The following is an 18,938-nucleotide window of genomic DNA, read 5'->3' on the forward strand; positions in this document are numbered from 1 at the left end:
GGGATATTATATCCTCCCGGAAAACCAGGATTAATCGGACCGTACTGGGGTTGTTGAGGTTGCTGATAAGTATATCTAGGGTACGGTTGATACTGATAGACTGGGTTCTGCACAGCAGGACCGAATTGGTACTATCCCTGGTACAGTTGATAAGTAAATTGAGGTTGACTTGTGACAACCGTACTTGGACCAGGTTGTCCTACAGGCATTTGAACCAAAGTCTGAATTGTGGGACCAGACTGAGGTAAAGATGCTTGAGGAATTGATGCAGGAACAGTGGAAACCGGAGCTGTCGATACTCCAGAAGTAGGTGGGGTAGATTGAACAGATGTTGCAGTAGTTGCAGCAGTCGTTTGAGGCAGAGTTCGAGGCGAACTAGGCCTAGGCTGAGAAACTACAGAAGGTGCAGAAGTTTGAATGGTAGGCTGGACATGTTGCTGGGTTGAACCAGAAACCAAGGGTTGTCCAGATTGAGATGACAACTACACATTCGGTTGCAAGATCTGTTGAGATTGAGATGGATCCCACACTAAGTTCATTCCGGGGTACGGACCCATAGAAGGTTGAGCATATTGAGGACCATAACTGGGTTGAGGGTAGGGTTGATAATTCAAAGGTACATTTCCAGCTCCTTGGACAAATGACTGACCTGAAGGTGGTTGGAAACCTTGGGTTGGGTACTGACTTTGAGGTTGATAACCTTGAGGCACGTACTGATACTGAGGTTGACCTTGATGTACATATTGATACTGGGGTTGACCTTGGGTACATGCTGAGTCTAGGGTTGACCTTGAGGAATGTACTGTCCCGTAGGTATGTACTGTCCTTGAGGTTGCCCCCTAGGCGGTAATTGGGTACCTTGAGGTTGCCCCCCAGCCGATAATTGAGGACCTTGAGGCTGCCCCCCAGGTGGTAACTAGCCACCTTGAGGTTGCGGATTTGGAATGGTACCTGACATCATAAGAATATCTTCTACACTCAATGGCTTAGTTCCATTATTACCAGTTAATAACCCTTGTTCGATAGGTTGAGGAGATGCTCCCGAAAAAGTACCAGTAAGTGACTTATACCCAGAGGGAACAGAAGGACCACCATATAAAAAAGTTTTTGGAGATTGAGAAAACATGGATGATTGTCTTGACATATTCAAAGGAGGATAATAACCCCTAGGTGTTGGATGAAAAGGAAAGCGAGGTGGTGAAAAACTTAGTCCTGGTTTTTCCAAAAAATTGGTCAATGAAAGATACCAAGCGTCCCTCCTAGGTGGACTGTAAAATATCGATTCACGCTCCCTAAGTTCTATAGCTGGTTGATTTTCAGGGATAGGTATACCTTCTTCCAGAGTAACAAGTTCTTCAATAGCAATAAGTCCAGAAGGAAGATTTTGGGTAATGACTCTTTCTACCCTGGGTGAACCAGGACCACTGGAAGTTGGAGAGGCAAATCCTGATGTTGGAGTAGCAGCAGGTTCAGTTTCAGATTCAGATATTTTAGGTTCCTCGGCTAATTCACTAGTAGAAGAAAAACTACCAGTAACTTCAGAAAAAGAAACAGGTTCTAAAATATACTCTGGTGCTTGCACTTGATAATCAAGATGTACAACTAAAGAAGACTCTCCTTCTTCAGGTGACCCAACTCTACTGTCACTAGGAGTTACAAGGGCTCATAGCCCTTCAAGCTGGCTCGATGAAAACTCAGGAGGTTAGCCTCGAAGTCTACGGGACTTCCTCGGTAATTCAGCGACGATTGAATATTTTAACTACTTCACACGCAAACAAAGAAAAATCTCAATGAAAACCACCTAAAGTCTCTAAAGAACCAAACAAATTTGAATCACACGCCTAAAGAATCTAGGAGGTCAAACCACACACAAACAGTAACTTTCCGTACCGAAAACACTAGTTGGTGATGAAATCCAACGTCACAGAATTCAATACAGAAATGGCAGTTGGAACAGTTACCCCGGCAACCTGCTTAATGAATAGACTGGCACAAGTTTCTCCACTAAACCGTCTCGAGTGAAGAGAACCCCCCAGAAAATCCAAGTGAGTCTAGCCAACGTCTGCTCTAGGTACAGTGGGATCTTCCCTCCACCATCACCTTAGGAAAGAATCCTATAGAATATGGTCACTATGGTTACCAACGGAAACAAATATACCTGGGGGAACAGTCTGTGATCCGATACACACGCAAGGGCAGAGTAGCAAGCTCAATCCCCTTGAAGGCTCCTTGACATAATCCAAGGTTTACCAACAAGTGACCCCAGGCTCCTCGACAATGGTTAATCCGAGGTTTACCGTTTTTAATACGTGTATATCTTGTATCATTCCCAATGAGGAAGGATTGATTACCCCACTGGTTCGGACACGATCTCGTGCTTGACTCCTTTAAGAGGAGCTTCCCAGAGCATAAATGTAACAGTTGGAATTTATCTCCTTCCGCAAGATACAGCTACTTGTTTGTTTTACTATCTTGGAGAGTTAATTACTCCCTACTCCAAGATACTAGCCTACGCTATGTTGGTGATAAAGAGCCCTAGAAATAAAAAGATTACTAGATAGATTTTACTTTAAGCGTTATTTTTATTGGTTTTTTCTTAAGTCAAAAGGTGCGGAGATGAAACTTTATGGTGTGAAGACTCGACTCCAAATCACTAAAAATGCACTTAAGATGATAAACAATCCTTTCCCTTCAATGAATCTAGCTAAAGAAAGAGTTGAGAATGCAAATGCTTGAAAAAACAAATCTTTCCTTAACAAACAAATAAAAAGAAGAACTTTTTTGTCTTTTTCAATACACTCAAAAACTAGACAACTAGTTATGCTCACGAAAATTTCCCTTTTCTTTCAAACACTCAAATACTACAAAAACAAACTTTTTCAAAAGAGATTTTTTATTTTTATAAAACACTCAAAACTATTGAAAAATCTAATCTTGAGATCTATAAATTCTAAAAAGCTAATTGAAGTAAAAGCTTACAAGATTTCTTTTCAAGGATGTTTTACTTAATTATGAGCAAACTAAGGACTAATTTGTCCAGAATCACAAATTAATCAAAAAACAACCAGCTTTTTGTTTTCTTTTTTAAAAATGAAAATCAATCAACACAAGTTCTTTCAAAGCTTCGTAAAGAGAAAAACAAGACGTATTCCTCAACAAAGGCAGATTTTACAAATCGGTTAGACTCATTAGAAGACTGGAAAAAACTAGGGTGATCTGAGGTTTCTAAGGCTTCTAAGCTCTGAGCTACTACAAAGACCAATCAAAAATCAAGCCAGGCACACAAAGCTTCTAGAAATTCACCTAAAACCTAAATGCCAATGGAATTAACCTAAGAAAATTTTCTGACAAGACACGTGCAGATCTGGGCAGAGGGTAAAAACACATAAACAAATCCTAAGCTGACTGAATGAGAAAATTTTAAGTTTTTCAAAATTTTGACAGGGTCCGCAGGTTCCCAGTATACCCAGGTGCGGTATCGCTCTGTATGTAAAGCAAAAGTGCGGGGATGTCCGCACTATGTTACAAATAGAGGGTGCGGTCCTCTTCCAAAAGCCCGAAAAACAAAAAATAATTCAAGATCTACAGAACCTACCCAATCCCACACAGCAAGCAAAAACCAAAAACAAAGAAACAGTTTCTCAAGTCAAAGTAAAAGCAAAGGAAAAAACCAAACATTCAAGTCCCCAGTGGAGTCGCCATTTTGTAGGCCGGATAAGTCGTTCTTGCGGACAAGACCGACCTCCCTAGTATCTATGGATATCTAGCGACAAGCAAACCAAACAAATTCTATCTTTCTCTGAATATGCAATTTATAAATAAAGGCTAGTAGATGTTTTCGGCCTACCTCGGTCCTTTCTAAAGAATCTACAAACACAAATAGGCACACATATCAAATAGCATCTAAAAAGCCGATATAATAAAACATATTTATCATGATGATCAAGGAATTCATGAAATAAACCATAGAAGACAATTTATTGAGAAAAATGAATCCGATTGTATTAACTTTAATCAAAGAATAACTTTACAACCTTGGTGCCTTGATGTTGTACAAGCTCCTCCCAGGGTCCAGCAAGAATCTCCTCTACTTTGACAAGTTTCACTCTCTTCCCAATGAAGCCAAAAGGTATGTAATCTCTCCTCTCAAGCTTAACTAGGAAGTCTCAATTCCAACAGCATTTACCCTCAAAAATGTTCAGCTTTCAACCTCCCCAGCAACCAGCCCAATGCCTAAATTTATAGTGCAATGGAGGGAAGTTACTAGGTCCACCCTTAAAGGGATAGAGCCCTCCTTCAAAGGGATAAGCTCCTCTCATCAAGGGGTTAGCTCCTTTAGTTATGGGATGCATGAACCACCTAGGAGCGAACCAACCATGTCAAGATTCCTTCTAGAAACATCCAGAATTAACCCAAAGTGAGTTTTTAAGAATAAACTTGCACCTTTTTTACTTTTACAGGGGTCCGCACCCACTCCTTTAGAGACAGGTAACATGACCAAGGGGTGCGGGACCGCAGGTAATGGTAAGAGAAAGTGCAGAACCAGAGCTTTATTGATTTTCAAGGACTTTCTCTCATTTTTAAAGCTTGACATGAAGAGCTGAGGTTTGAGACTTGCAAAGGAGGACAGTATGAGTGGTGATAGACTCACACTGACTGCAAAAAGTCATGGTGACAATATTTTGTGTAATATTATGTAAGAAGTTGATAAGATCAAAATTTTGCTTCTTGTAAGTTAGATTTTAAGGAATTTACGTTGCATTTCTCAAAGAAGATCTAAGAATCGTGTATTTTGGATTCTCTTTGATGTGTATCCTAAAAATGATTCATTGATTCTTGTATTTTTTTTAAATTTAATGAAACCTCTTCCCTTATTTTATTTACAATTCATCGAAATGAAAAGATTACAATATCATGTTCGATTACATTAAAATTTTGAGTCAAGTCATAACACCATCAGTTTCACATCCATTTACCCTTTGATTAAGTAATAGCTTTATAAAACAACGCTAACAAAATCAATTTAGAAATTTTTATTATTTTAGGCCTCTTTTCCACCTACATTAGATCAGGTTGTAGGGATTTGGAATAGGGAAGTGAGTTAACTCTCCAAAGCTACAAACAAACATTAGAATCTTGCGACAGGGAGTAAATCCATTTACTTCAATTTGGCTTTTGGAAGCTCCCCTTACAAAGGAGTTAAGCACGAGATCATATCGGACTCAGTGGAGTGATAGACCCCACTTCATTGGTTACAATAGAGTGATTTACATGTATTAAAAATAGTGTTGAAATGTACTAGGGAGTCACTTGGAAGTAAACCGCATATTAACCATGTTGAGGAAATTTCAATGGGATTGAGCTTTGTTACTTTTCCCTTGCATGTAGGTATGATCTGCGACTATCTCCCCAAGTTAAATTGTTTTAAGTGGTAACCTTAGAGACCATAATTTTAGGGCTATTACTTGAGGCGACGGCGAAGGGGAAGTCTATGTTGTACCTGGAATATACGTTGGCTAGACTCACTTGGACCTTTTTGGAGGGTATTCTTCACTCGAGATGGAAAAAGTGAAGTTCTTTGCACCATATCATGTTCATTAAGTAGGTTGTCATCATAATTGGTTCAACCCACTCTATCTTTATTCACTTTTCACATTATTCTCTCGGACATTGGATATCATCACCAACTAGTGATTTCTCTGTGAAATTTGTTTTGAATGGTTTGACTCCTTTGATTTACTAGCATGTATTATTTGCTTGTTTTTACTCTTTAGTGACCTTAGGTGTGGATAGTGATTTTGAGTTATTAATATTGGTAATAAACTTATCTAAGTTGAATCTAATGACAACAATGCCTAAAGTTACCGATAAATAACCCCCTTTTAATGGAAATCCTAGTCCTTTACGTGAATTTTCAAATTTCGGTCCTCCTTATATGGCTATGTTGTCACATCCCATATTCACGATAGGTTTACCGATGTGGTTGTTTTCAACTTCTTTAATCAAAAATACCCAAACTATTCCACCTCAGCCGAGTTTTTCACCTCAACCGAGTTCATCATCTCAACATCACCAACCTCATGTTGACCCTTTACCTTCTTCACCCAACATGTCCTCCTCCCTTTCTTCTTCTTCACTTGGTAAAAGCCTTTATGCCAGTAACCATGTGACTAAGAAGAAGAAGAAACAAGATAAGAAAGAATTCAACCAACCAACCATGGCTATAATTATTGGTAATGTTTAGGAAACTTCCAATATGCATCGCAAGCCCAAATACCCTTGCAATATTTGTAAGGGTGACCACTTCCTTATCGATTTTTCTGGTATTCCTAAGGCCTTGGAAGTATGGCCAGAAAATTCTTGTCAACTTGCTATTGAGCCATCAACTAGTGATTGTGAGGTTATTAGGAAAAAGGGTAAAGTTAGGTTTCCTTGTAGGTTATGCAAAGGGATTCATCATAGTCACGTTTTCCCTCATATGGACAAAGCCTCAAAATTGTTGGAAAAACTTATTGCTTCAGACCAACAACTTCCATTGGTTACCATAAACTTTCTCCCAACCTACCTTCAGTTGACGAAGTGGTTGATATAATTCCAAGTATGATCAATCCCACTATTCCATTGGAGAGGGAAACACATATCACTCAGGTTGATGAGCCATTCATTGATCAAGTGATCAACTCAATTCTATCTTCAGTCGATCCCACTCTCCCTTTAGAGAGTGAAATTAATACAGCTCAGGTTCTTTTTGTTACTTTAGATTCTTCTACACATGGGGGCATTTCACCTGTTTCCATTGATCCCCCTCCAAGTAATGAGGTTATTTCCTTTGATTGGAGTAGACTGACAGGACCTCATCTTCCTTCTTCCACCCCTTTCCAAATCATTGTGAAAGCATATGATAAGAATTTGAATCGCACAAATGTAGATGAAGGTGCTTCTGTCAATATTTTATCCTCATCTGCTTGGCAAGCATTGGGTTCCCCTCAGCTTTGCCTGTTACACAGAATATTTTGGCTTTAACAAAACCATTAGTGAACCCTTAGGGATCCTTCCTAAGTTAAATATTACTCTGGAAGGTAAAATTTTCTGTATTGATCTTATGCTAGTTCAAGGCCCCTTGGATTCCAATTTTCTCCTTGGTCGAGACTATGTATATGCCATGAAAGTTGTCGCATCGATACTCTTTTGTGTGATGTCTTTTCCTCACAATGGAAACATTATGACTATTAACCAACTTTCATGCATTGACCTTGATTCGACTACCAGTCATCTGGCATCCCTGAATGTTCCTTATATGCAAGTGGTACCTACCCCGCCATGAGTTAATTATGTGGAAACTAGTCTCATATTTTCAGTTACCGATGTAAGCGAGCCTCTCACTATTTGCTTGACTTCTTTTGACTCGGATCCAGTAATTGATATGGTGTACCCTTCAATGGGGATATTTGAACCCAATTTTCTTATCCCCATTAATTCCCTTAACATGTGTTTCTTCCAGATAACTATTCTTCCTTTTGATCAAGATCTCTTGGAATCCATGGTCGGGAAGGATCCCTTGGCATGTGTTTCTTCCAGATGGAAGCCATGAACCAAAACCCATGAGGATACTTATTTTACTATTTCAACCTCGTTAAAAAATTAAACAAGGCCTTATGAGGATAGTTCTTTTAATGTTTCAACCTCGTTAAAAAAATGAAACAGGTCCCTATCATCATAGTTCATTTTCTTCTATCAAGCTCATTAAAAATGAAATAAGGTTCCATGAGCATAGTTTTTTTTCTTGTGACGAGCTCGTTAAAAAATGAAACAAGGTGATATGAGCATAGTTCTTTTCCTATGTCAAGCTCGTTAAAAAAATGAAACAAATCCTCCCCTAATTGAGTCAAGTCTTTCACCTGATCTTGTAAATGAACCTTAATTTCATCCACCTATTAGTAACCAGTAGTCTACTCAGGCAAATGAAACAAATCTTGGGGGCATGTGCCTATGTTAGTATGTTGGGGTCATGAAACCGCTCTCAAGCATAGTTTTTCTTTGTTTCAAACTTGTGTAAAAATGAAACCACTCTCAAGCACAGTTTCCTCTCTGTTTCAAGCTTGTGTAAAAATGAAATCACTCTCAAGGATATTTTTTCTCTGTTTCAAACTTGTATAAAAATGAAACCTATCTCGAGTATATTTCAGTTATTATTTTCAAGACTCGTTAAATTCATGAAAATCCTGAGCATCTTTTGCTATTTCTTTTCATGCTTGTAAAATGTACATGAAAATGTCTAGTTATTTTTGTATTTTCCTGCTCGTTAATTAAATTGAAAGTCGGTGATATGAGTACACTTTTATCACTTTTCAGACTCTTTAAAACTTACGAAAAAGTGAAATACTATAGTTCTCTTCAAGCCCTTTTCAGACTCCCTAAACATGAAAATATCGTCGAGTACTTGACTATTTGAACTCGTAAAAATAAATGAATAGTCGTATATTCAGTATAAGTTTACCACTTTTACGAAGTGAACTAGACTATTTACAAAAAAATGTATACGTTGACTAATCATGGTCAATAGAGTTCTCTCCTGCATTATTTTACCCTTTTCCAGGCTTGAGAGACTAAAATTATGAAAAAGGACATTTTAGATTCTACTTATGTTTTTCTCCTGACTGTCTAAAAATTAAAAACATCAAGCTTTACTTTCTCTGGGCTCGTTAAAACTTTACGTTGAAATAAATGAACGATTTTTCTTTTCGTGACTTTTCAAACTCTTTAAACATGAAAACAACATCGAGTTACTCCTTCACTGGACTCGTAAAACTTAAATGGTATAGGACTTATCTATCATGATGAGACCGAAACACTCCTTCCTATCGTTCGTTAAAAATACTCTGAAGGACTCACCCAAAGGATGAGCTTACAGGACAAGCATATGTTATCCTCCTCAAGCTTGCCAAAAATAAAGAGCTACTTGCTAGTAATGGTGGGGGGAAATTGGGAAAGAATGTTTGTTTATATTGTAAAAGGTAATATGTCGCTCTTGAACATGACACTTCATCACCTTTGTGTCTGAGTTGGTAAATCCATTTCCCTCTCAGTTGACCATACCTTGTTGAAAGTTTTCAAACTAGTTTCTGGTCCTATTACTTTTTGAGTCAAATGCTATCAAGTCAGAATGTAATGTCGCTGATATGTTCAAGAGAAGTCCAACCTCAGTCAAAATTACCTTATAATTCATATCCTTCAATCACGTTGGCCACCTCTAAGCCAGTCCTGGATTACTCCAAACTGTTCTTTTTTAAAACTTGACATAAATTTCGTGTCCTAGGCCCTCCTGCAATGGATTTCTTCCTATCGACTTCAACTCACTATCTAAGAAGTTGATCTAGAAACCTTCAGTACCTTGGATCCTGCATGCATTAATGGCAATTTTCTCTCCTTTGGCCACAAGTTCTCATAATTGACCTTCAATCGAATGATTCTATGAGTGTTCAACTTCAGGATATATTTTCACACTTCATAGACTGTACTGGAAGTACCTTGAGAGCCAATTTCATTATTGGTGGTTTCTCTCACACTTGTTAACAGTTCATATCATGAAACGATAATCAAGTGGTTTCTACCATGTTCGACTACGAGACATTCACTCACATGGAAAGATTCATACTATGGATCGAGAGATGGAGATCAAGACCTTGGATCTAGTTTTATCCATCCAGTTTGTGTGGAGTTATTAAATATTCATGACTGTAAACATAGATACTTTGATGGTTGCGTCCATACTGTGTCTTTTGTTGACATGGATCTTTAGGTGTATTTCCATACTGGTTTTCTAAGACATTTATGCTTTGAGTATGGGAATGCCTACCTCAGCGATGATTTTATATTGCATTGTAACATTTGATTGATTGTTTCAGGTCTCCAACTACAGTATCTAACTTGAACCTTGGCATGATAAATTGCTTCAGTCATCAAACATCTCTTCTGACTTTTCACTTTAGGGGGCAATCTATTTCACGTCATCATTAGTGGATTTTGAGGTCTCAAATGGGCCTCCTACGAAAAATGTACAACCAAAATAAACTTTATAAGAACCAATAGGATTCAAGATGATGGTGTCAACCATGGGGGATGATTCACCATTTTTGGAGTAAAAAAGTAAAAAGATTAAAAAATAATAAAATAATAACACTACTTTTTCAACTCGTATTTCAACTTATCTCCTTAAGATTTTACTCAAATTTCGAGTGGGAGTACTCATTTGATGCAAAATTTAATTCCTCATCCAAGGAGTACCCATGTTTCATACTTTTGATGGACCCTTATATACGAAAAATGACAAATACATGAAAAAACGTGATTGCAATCACATTTTTCATGTATTTCTAATTTTTCATGTAGTAGGGTCCATCGAAACTATGCAACATGGGTACTCCTTGGATGAGGAATCAGTGTTTCGACTCGAAATTTGAGTAAACCCATAGGGAGATAAGTTAAAAATATGAGTTGAAAAAACAGTTTTTTTTTTTTTTTTTTCTTCCCTCTAAATTTTGATGATGTAATCTAATCTTATTTTATTATTTCCACTACTATTTTATAATTTCCTTAGGAGGCCCATTTTAGACCTCAAAATTTCCCTAATGTTTGTCACATTAGGAAAATGACCGCGAGTCTGGATCTTTTTATATCCATCAAAGTGTTCCAAAGCATCCCCCTACAAGGCTAGAACCTAAACAATCTCAAAGAGAATGAAATTCCTGGATCTCAAGGCCCAAAAACCTATTTTTGACTTCTTGCATAGTTCCCTAGTCAATTTATGCATATACACATAAGATACCATTAGAGTCTGCGCAAAAGTGTGTTATGTCTTACGCTGTGGCTTATTGGTAACAAGAAATTGCTAAAAATAGAAGTGCTAAAAATAGCACTGCTAAAAATAGCAGTTTGGGCATCAATGCTGGATTGGGCAGTAGGGAATGAAAAATGGAAGTGATAAAAATAGAAGTTTTATTTTTAGCAGTGCAGTATGGATTCATATTTTAGTCAGTCCCTAGACTAGAAATAGGAAGTAAAATTTGCATTTGGTCTTACCAGCAGTTTGAATATTAATTAATTAATTCGGGTTGAGTTAATTAGTTAAGGAAAATCAAACTTGAAGTCTTTGTGAGAACATGCAATAATTTCTCCACTGATTGGGGAATGTGTCCTTGATTTGCTCCACTGATTGAGGAATTAAGGATGAGTTCTATATTGAGAGGATTAGTTGACTTAGTTTAACTTAGTCAAGTCCAGTTAGATTAATTTAACAAGCTGTTAAATTAATGAGATTAAGTTTGTTGATGCTTGCATGCATGTGACAACTGGTATTTTCAGATAACTGAGTATTCACTCATGGATAACTAATGCATGGAAGTTCAAACAAAGACCCAGTTGAGATCAGAGAAGGGATAGTGTACTATCAATTGGATGTATATTTTTCCTATAAAGGAAGCTCATCCATGATGAGGATTTATCTCCTTCAGGACTACGTAGTTGGATCAGAGGTTAGTGAGTGTGTGAAGAGGCCAATCCACACAAGTGGCTACACTGGACCCCAATCAAAATTTTGCAAAGAAATAGGGGCCTTGGAGGGCAGACCAGAGGTTAGATAGAGGCCTTTGACTGTCTATGAGTAGCAGAGGTATTGCAGAGAGAGCAGGATAGCTTTTGAGATGATTCTTTTTGTAATACTGGTCATATTTCCACTTATATGATAATACAAAGATTGGGTTTTAGGCTAGTGATTTCCCCTAGATATTTCTTATGTGTTATGTGTGATTGATTCCTTCTTATCAGTTATATGTGTTCTTATTGATGTTGCTCATGTTCGATTAAGCTTCCGCTAAATTGGTTGTAGAAGTAGATCAAGTATTTTGCTTTAGTATATTGCATTATCAGGTGATTTACAGGTGGGAATTTCTAAATGGTATCAGAGCAAAGGTGATCAAGGAAGAAAAGTATACAAGAAGGAATAAGTTTGTGGTTTCTAGATATAGATATCGAGTTCTTATCACATTTCAGATTTCATCAATGGCGTTCTATGGTTTGAGGCTTGAGTATGCACTGGATGGAAGCTCAAACTATATAGCCTGGAAGGATCGCATGGAGGCAGTATTAGAGGACAATGGGGTGAAGGACTTCATTGATCAAGAAGTCCCCAAGCCCTCAGGATCTAATGCCCAAGAGTTGGCAGAATGGAGGAAGTGTGTAGCTAGAGCTAGTAGAATCATCCTGGAGGGAGTTTGAGATCACATAGTCTCCAGCCTCCATGGGAAGGAGACTATGTTTTCGATGTGGAAAAAATTGAAAGATCTTTATCATAACAATAGTGATCAAAGGAAGTTGTCCCTAAAGGACAAACTTCAAAAGATCAAGTGTGAAAAGGGTGACACGATCTCTATGTATCTGACCAAGCTCACCACATGCAGGGATGAGCTTGCAAGTGTAGGGGTCATGACAGCTGATGATGACATGGTGAGTCTTGCACTCCTCAGACTTCCTAAGAGCTGGCATAGCTACCAGGACTCAGTTAATGGAAGAGAGAAACTGCCAGATTGGGAACGACTATGGTCAGATTTGATGCAGGAGGAGATCAGACGGAGCACTAGAGACGGTTCTTCATCCATGGAGGATGAAGAGAACTGTGCCTTAGCAAGTAAGGTGAAGAAGGGGAAGGAGAAGGTTTCTCTTCCCGAATCCAGTTCTTCCCATGGTGGGAAGAAGGTTGACAAATCAAAAGTACGATGCTTTCATTGTCATGAGGTGGGCCATTTTGTTACAAATTGTCCACTGAGGAAATCCAAGAAGGGATCCGGGGAAGGATCTGAAGGTGAGGCACTTGCTTCACAGTTCGAGTTGGATTTCACACTCTTCACATGCATGGTTTCATCCATGGTGGAAAGTGGTTGGTTTCTTGATAGTGGAGCTTCTTTCCACATGACCGGTGACAAGGGTTTGTTCAGTACTTTGGAGGAGAAAGATCTCCAGATACTCATAGTGATGGGTAATGATGAAAAGTATAGTGTCTCAAGTGAAGGCACAGTTATTTTTCAGAGGGAGCATGGAGCTCGCCTTACCTTGACCAATGTAAAGTATGTACCAAGACTGAAGAGAAACTTGGTGTCGATCACGATGCTAGAAGACAGAGGCTATGATGTAGTCTTCAGTAAGGGAAAGGTTTTCCTTAGACACATCATCACTAGATAGGTGAAGCAGATTAGTTCACGGGTCAAGAACCTGTATGCTCTTGAGATTCAAGATAAATGCAAGGCCTTGAGCAGCAAGGCAATTGATGGAGACTTGGTGGTTGAGAGGAAGAGTATATTACCTCTCAACATGCAGTGTCAGAAGAAGTCTTAGACGATTGTGGAGGAGCCACGATTGGTGTAGCAGCTTCAGGAGGTTGTGGAGCAGCCACAATAGGGGAAGCTGAGTGGAGATCGAGTAGAGACATCTACTCATGCAGAGACCTCCAATAGGGGGAAATTTCAAGCCAGGTGGGCTGAGGGATCACATGCAGCCATACCTCCAGGTAGGAGGTGGGGCGATGTAGAGTGATTGTCCCAAGGATGAGGGGCAGGATCCTTGAGGTACCCAACCTCTTGGATGAGACCTTACTACGGGAGCCCCGATGTGGAGTAGTAGGAATTGACTGATTGGATAGAGACAGATGTGGATGGAGCAGCAAAGAGAGCTACAGTGCAAGGAATCCTGGGACAACACAGAGCATGCAGGCTGCAGCAATGCGAGAGGCACAAGTGTGTTGCACAGTGCAGGGTAGCACAGAGAAGGGTGCAATGGTGCGAGATGCATGGAGATGTTGCAGTAGCGCAGAGGTCAGAGAGGGAGCACTTGTCAGCAACAGGTAGAGCTTCAGCATCAAAGTATGTTTCTAGCCCAACAGAGAGGTCAGTTGGGAGTTTTTTTGTTCCAAGAGTTGTTGGAGCAACCACACTTGGTAGATGTGTTGCATGCAAAACATTCCGGAGGTACAGGATCGGGTTCGAGAAGAAGCCTTTCTTGTTGAGAGGGAGTGTTGAAAATTGGCAACAAGAAATTTCTAAAAATAGAAGTGCTAAAAATAGCACTGCTAAAAATAGCAGTTTGGGCATCAGTGCTAGATTTGGCAACAGGGAATGAAAAATGGAAGTGCTAAAAATAGAAGTTCTATTTTTAGCAGTGCAGTATGGATTCCTATTTTAGTCATTCCCTGGACTAGAAATAGGAAGTAAAATTCAAATTTGGTCTTACTAGCAGTTTGAATATTAATTAATTAATTTAGGTTGAGTTAATTAGTTAAGGAAATTCAAACTTGAAGTCTTTGTGAGAAAATGCAATAATTTCTCCACTGATTGGGGAATGTGTCCTTGATTTGTTCCACTGATTGAGGAATTAAGGATGAGTTCTATATTGAGAGGATCAGTTGACTTAGTTTAACTTAGTCAAGTCCAGTTAGATTAATTTAACAAGATGTTAAATTAATGAGATTCAGTTTGTTGATGCTTGCATGCATGTGACAACTGGTATTTTCAGATAACTAAGTATTCACTCATGGATAACAAATACATGGCAGTTCAGACAGAGACCCAGTTGAGATCAGAGAAGGGACAGTGTACTATCAGTTGGATGGATATTTTTCCTATAAAGGAAGCTCATCCATGATGAGGATTTATCTCCTTCGGGACTGCATAGTTGGATCAGAGGTTAGTGAGTGTGTGAAGAGGCCAATTCACACAAGTGGCTGCACTGGACCCCAATCAAAATTGCGCAAAGAAATAGGAGGCTTGGAGGGCAGACCAGAGGCTAGATAGAGGCCTTTAACTGTCTATGAGCAATAGAGGTATTGCAGAGAGAGCAGGATAGCTTTTGAGCTGATTCTTTTTGTAATACTGGTCATATTTCCACTTGTATGATAATACAGAGATGGGGTTTTAGGCTGGTGCTTTCCCCTGGATATTTCTTCTATGTTATGTGTCATTGATTCCTTCTTATCAGTTATATGTGTTATTATTGATGTTACTCATGTTCGATTAAGCTTCCACTAAATTGGTTGTAGAAGTAGATCAAGTATTTTTCTTTAGTATATTGCATTATCAGTGATCTACAAGTGGGAATTTCTACAGCACACATGACTGAATGCAAGTAAAAAAGAAAAAGTAAAGTCTAGAAGCTTTTTTATTCGAATATTTCCAACTATCAACTTTGAATTAATGATTACTCAAGCCTAATCCCTCCCATCATGGATATACTTCCCTCTCTTTGAGGATCCCCTATCCCACTATTTGTGGATCTCATCCCTTAGGAAGAGGATCCAAAACCTCCTCCTCTTGGCCTATAAATAAAACACAGGCCAAAGGATTAGGGAGGACCATTGAAGGTAGGCTTATGCTGCAGAAATAGGACTAGAAGGCTTTTCATCCAAGGAGAAGGTTGGAGACTGTCGAAAGAGGCTAGTAACATCAAGGCATTGAGGTTGCAAATTTGTTCTCCTTTTTATTCAATAAAAAGCAATTGTTCTTTCCTAATCATGTCTATTATTATATCATTTGTGAGATTCCTTGATCACTCACATAGGTTATGATTGGTTATTGATTCAATTTATCATGTATGTTGAGTTAAGTATTTCATTTATCTTTCATTCTATATACTGCTTTGATCCTTTGTGTGTTTCTATCTATGCAGATCTCCTTCAAAACATCATGGAAAAGCTATGGAAAGCACTAAAACGATCTCTAAAGCATCAAGGAGAAGCCAACTATAGAAGGCATTGAAATGACTTCAACAGGAACTTCATTAAACCGGTAAGTAGTTATTCACATATTACTTGCTTCAATCAATCATAAACTAAGGAAAGGTAGCAGTTTTTTCTTGTTTGTTACTAGATTTCATTTGATATCTAGGGAGATCTAGGGAGATCCATCTTATCTGTAAGAAGGATTAGTCTGCCTAGCACATACCATATTTCATCGATCTCTTTTGCTTGATGTCCGTTTTATTATGTGTTGACCACACCAACATGCCCCACGATAATAGGGACAGTATGGGCTTCTCCTTCACTCAGGCGAACCACCACAACTTCAATGCTTTCACAAACAAGACATAAATTCATTAGGGAGATAGGTGGTAAAACAAATGCAGTGGATTGGGTTTAGACTCAGCATAAGAAACTCCTCCTCCCCAGTCTCTGAATTCATGTCCACTCCTCTAGCCTAGTCATTATTTATATTTCCACATTATATACATGAATTGCAATTCATAGTGACATTTACAAGAGGAGTAGCAAAAAGGGCTATCACATGGAAACCTAAAACTAGGAAAACCAACAAGATTTTTTAATATATATTTTTCTGTACAATATTACAATACAATATATATCACATGGCATCAATGAATTTCCAATTCATTCACCCTTGCTTAGAATTCAATAGTAGTTCTTTAACCGAATCTACGAAACCACCATGTGCAACATAACCACTAAAACAAATGTTAAAAGGAAATGGGTGGCATTGGTGCCCCCTTTGTGACACCCTTGTTGCGCATTGTACATTTTTATAGCGCATGGGATAATTGTGAAAAGAATATAACACATACCCAACATTATCCCACTTGTTTTTTTCTTTGAACATGGGGGTCAAACGAGTACATGATCAACAATATAGGGAAATAATGCCCATTGTTTTTCTATACCAAGAGAACTTCTCAATGCTCATTTATTTTTTAATGAATTTCCAACATTCTTCAAAGTGTCCACTTTTTCTAGCATCACCTTCTTGTCTTCAATCATATCTCTCACTAAGTGATATTGAACATCAATATGATTCATTTTTTAATGATACGTTGGGTTCTTTGATAGGAATATTGCACTCTAACTATCACAATATATACTTATAGCTTGTTGTACAAACCCAATACCTAAGCACAATCTATGTTACCACATGGATTCATTGCTTACATGAGTTGTGTCCATGTATTAAACTTTTGTAGTTGAGTGTGCCACTACATATTATCTTTTTTCCATCCAATTGATTTATCCTCCAAATAGGTTAAACACATACCCACTTGTAGGTATTTTTCAATCTAGATCTCCATCCTAGTATGCATAGACACAACCATGTATTCTTAACACTCTATCCAATATTCGTCTTCCTTGTTAGCAATATCCATAGCTAGTAGTGCCACACAAATACCTAAAAACATTATTTACATTTGTCAAATGATTCTCCCCTGATTTTGACATATCCTACTCAATACTCCCACTACATGTGAAATGTCTGCTCTTGTACAAACCATTGCATACATCAAGCTTCCAAACACATGGTTATATGGAACGTAGGGCATGTACTCTTCTTCTTCCTCTGTCTTGGGACATTGATTTTTAGAGAAAATTATGATCCAAGTGGATATTTGTGGCCACCAACCTATTCCACTTGGACCCCCACCATTGTTTTTTTAAGTTTCCTTAATTGTAGCACAGTTTACTATTTTTGGCAGTTTTTAGGTCCTAGACTTTTGGAGTCGTTTTGAGGCCCTAAACGGCGCCTTTTTGGAAAACGAAAAAACCCCTACCCCATAGCATGAGTTTTCAGTTGAAATTTTTATTCCTCATATAGATATTTCTAACAAGTTATCGGATGAATCAAACAAAGATCGTATGCCAAAGTTATGACCCCAGGAAGTTGATGTACCAATTTACCCCAACAGGGCCCACAAAATTTTGGTGCTTCATCTCTTAGGGTTAGGTTTTTGGATGTTTAGTGTTTTCCATTATTTATCGATAATAAATAGGCATTTGAGCCTCATTGTAACATAGTTCAGAAGGCATGTATCCACCACATCTCTTCTTAGAGATAAGCTACCGTCGCCAGAGACAGTTTATTTAAATTATGCATGTAAACAGTTTTCAGTACTTTGTTATTAATGAATTGAAGTTTTGTCTTCAATGTATCTATATGTTCCTATTTATATATGTATCTCATTTCGTTCCTTCGTAAATTTGGATCAGTGGTATCAGAGCGGTCTGCTCTTTCTTTGTTTTATTGTGCATGTCCCCAACGAGGTAGGGATATAAGGAGTTGGGACTTGAATTGGTTGAGCCTTTGTAAGACCATCCCCACCGACACCAACAACCTCCTATGGAAGAAGAAAATAAAGACAAGGGAACAAAAGATCCTATCAAACTGTTGCTCGAAGAAGCTCTCGAGCAACAAAGGAACGAGATGATGGACAACTTTTCCCATATCCTTTGGTGGATGTCTACTAGCAACACATCTTCATTCAGTGTTCAGTTTGGAGGAAGTGCCCCCTTCAAGGTACAAGTGAACTTCAATATCCCTATATTCGAAGGTCAAATAGATGCAGATGTTGTAGATAAATGGTTGAATTTATTGGAAGGTTATTTTTCAGTCCATAGTTTCTTCGATAGAGAGAATATTACTTTTTCACTGCTTAAGGTTACCCCCCATTTCAAGGACTGGTGGGAAATTACTATGGGAAAAGGGTTGAGGAACCCTCTCTGTTTACAACCTCCCTGTCTTGGAACTCTTTTTGAGACGCTTCCAAGGAATAATATTACCTTGTGTGTAACTATGAGGATAGGTACATACAGTGGACCACACTACGGAAACAAAGGGACCAATATGTGAATGAGCTCACAAATAGTTTTCATACTCTAAGCATAAAATTGGGTATCAAAGAATTTGAACGACATCTGGTGTTCAAATACCTTGACTTACTACACAAATACATTCAAGAAGAAATGGAATTCCTGGAAATCTCCTCACTCGGTGCAACATGTCAACATGCTGCCAAGATAGAACCAAAAAATAAACAAAATAAGTGTGACTTTGGATCTACAAATCAGAAGTAGGGAGGGAGCACCCCCAAACAGTAGAACAAAGGACATAGCCAAGGTG

This window comes from Pinus tabuliformis, chromosome 2_2, assembly GCF_031772625.1.
Source record: "Pinus tabuliformis cultivar Carrire ecotype Pingquan chromosome 2_2, CPIR1, whole genome shotgun sequence".
Lineage (NCBI taxonomy): Eukaryota > Viridiplantae > Streptophyta > Pinopsida > Pinales > Pinaceae > Pinus > Pinus tabuliformis.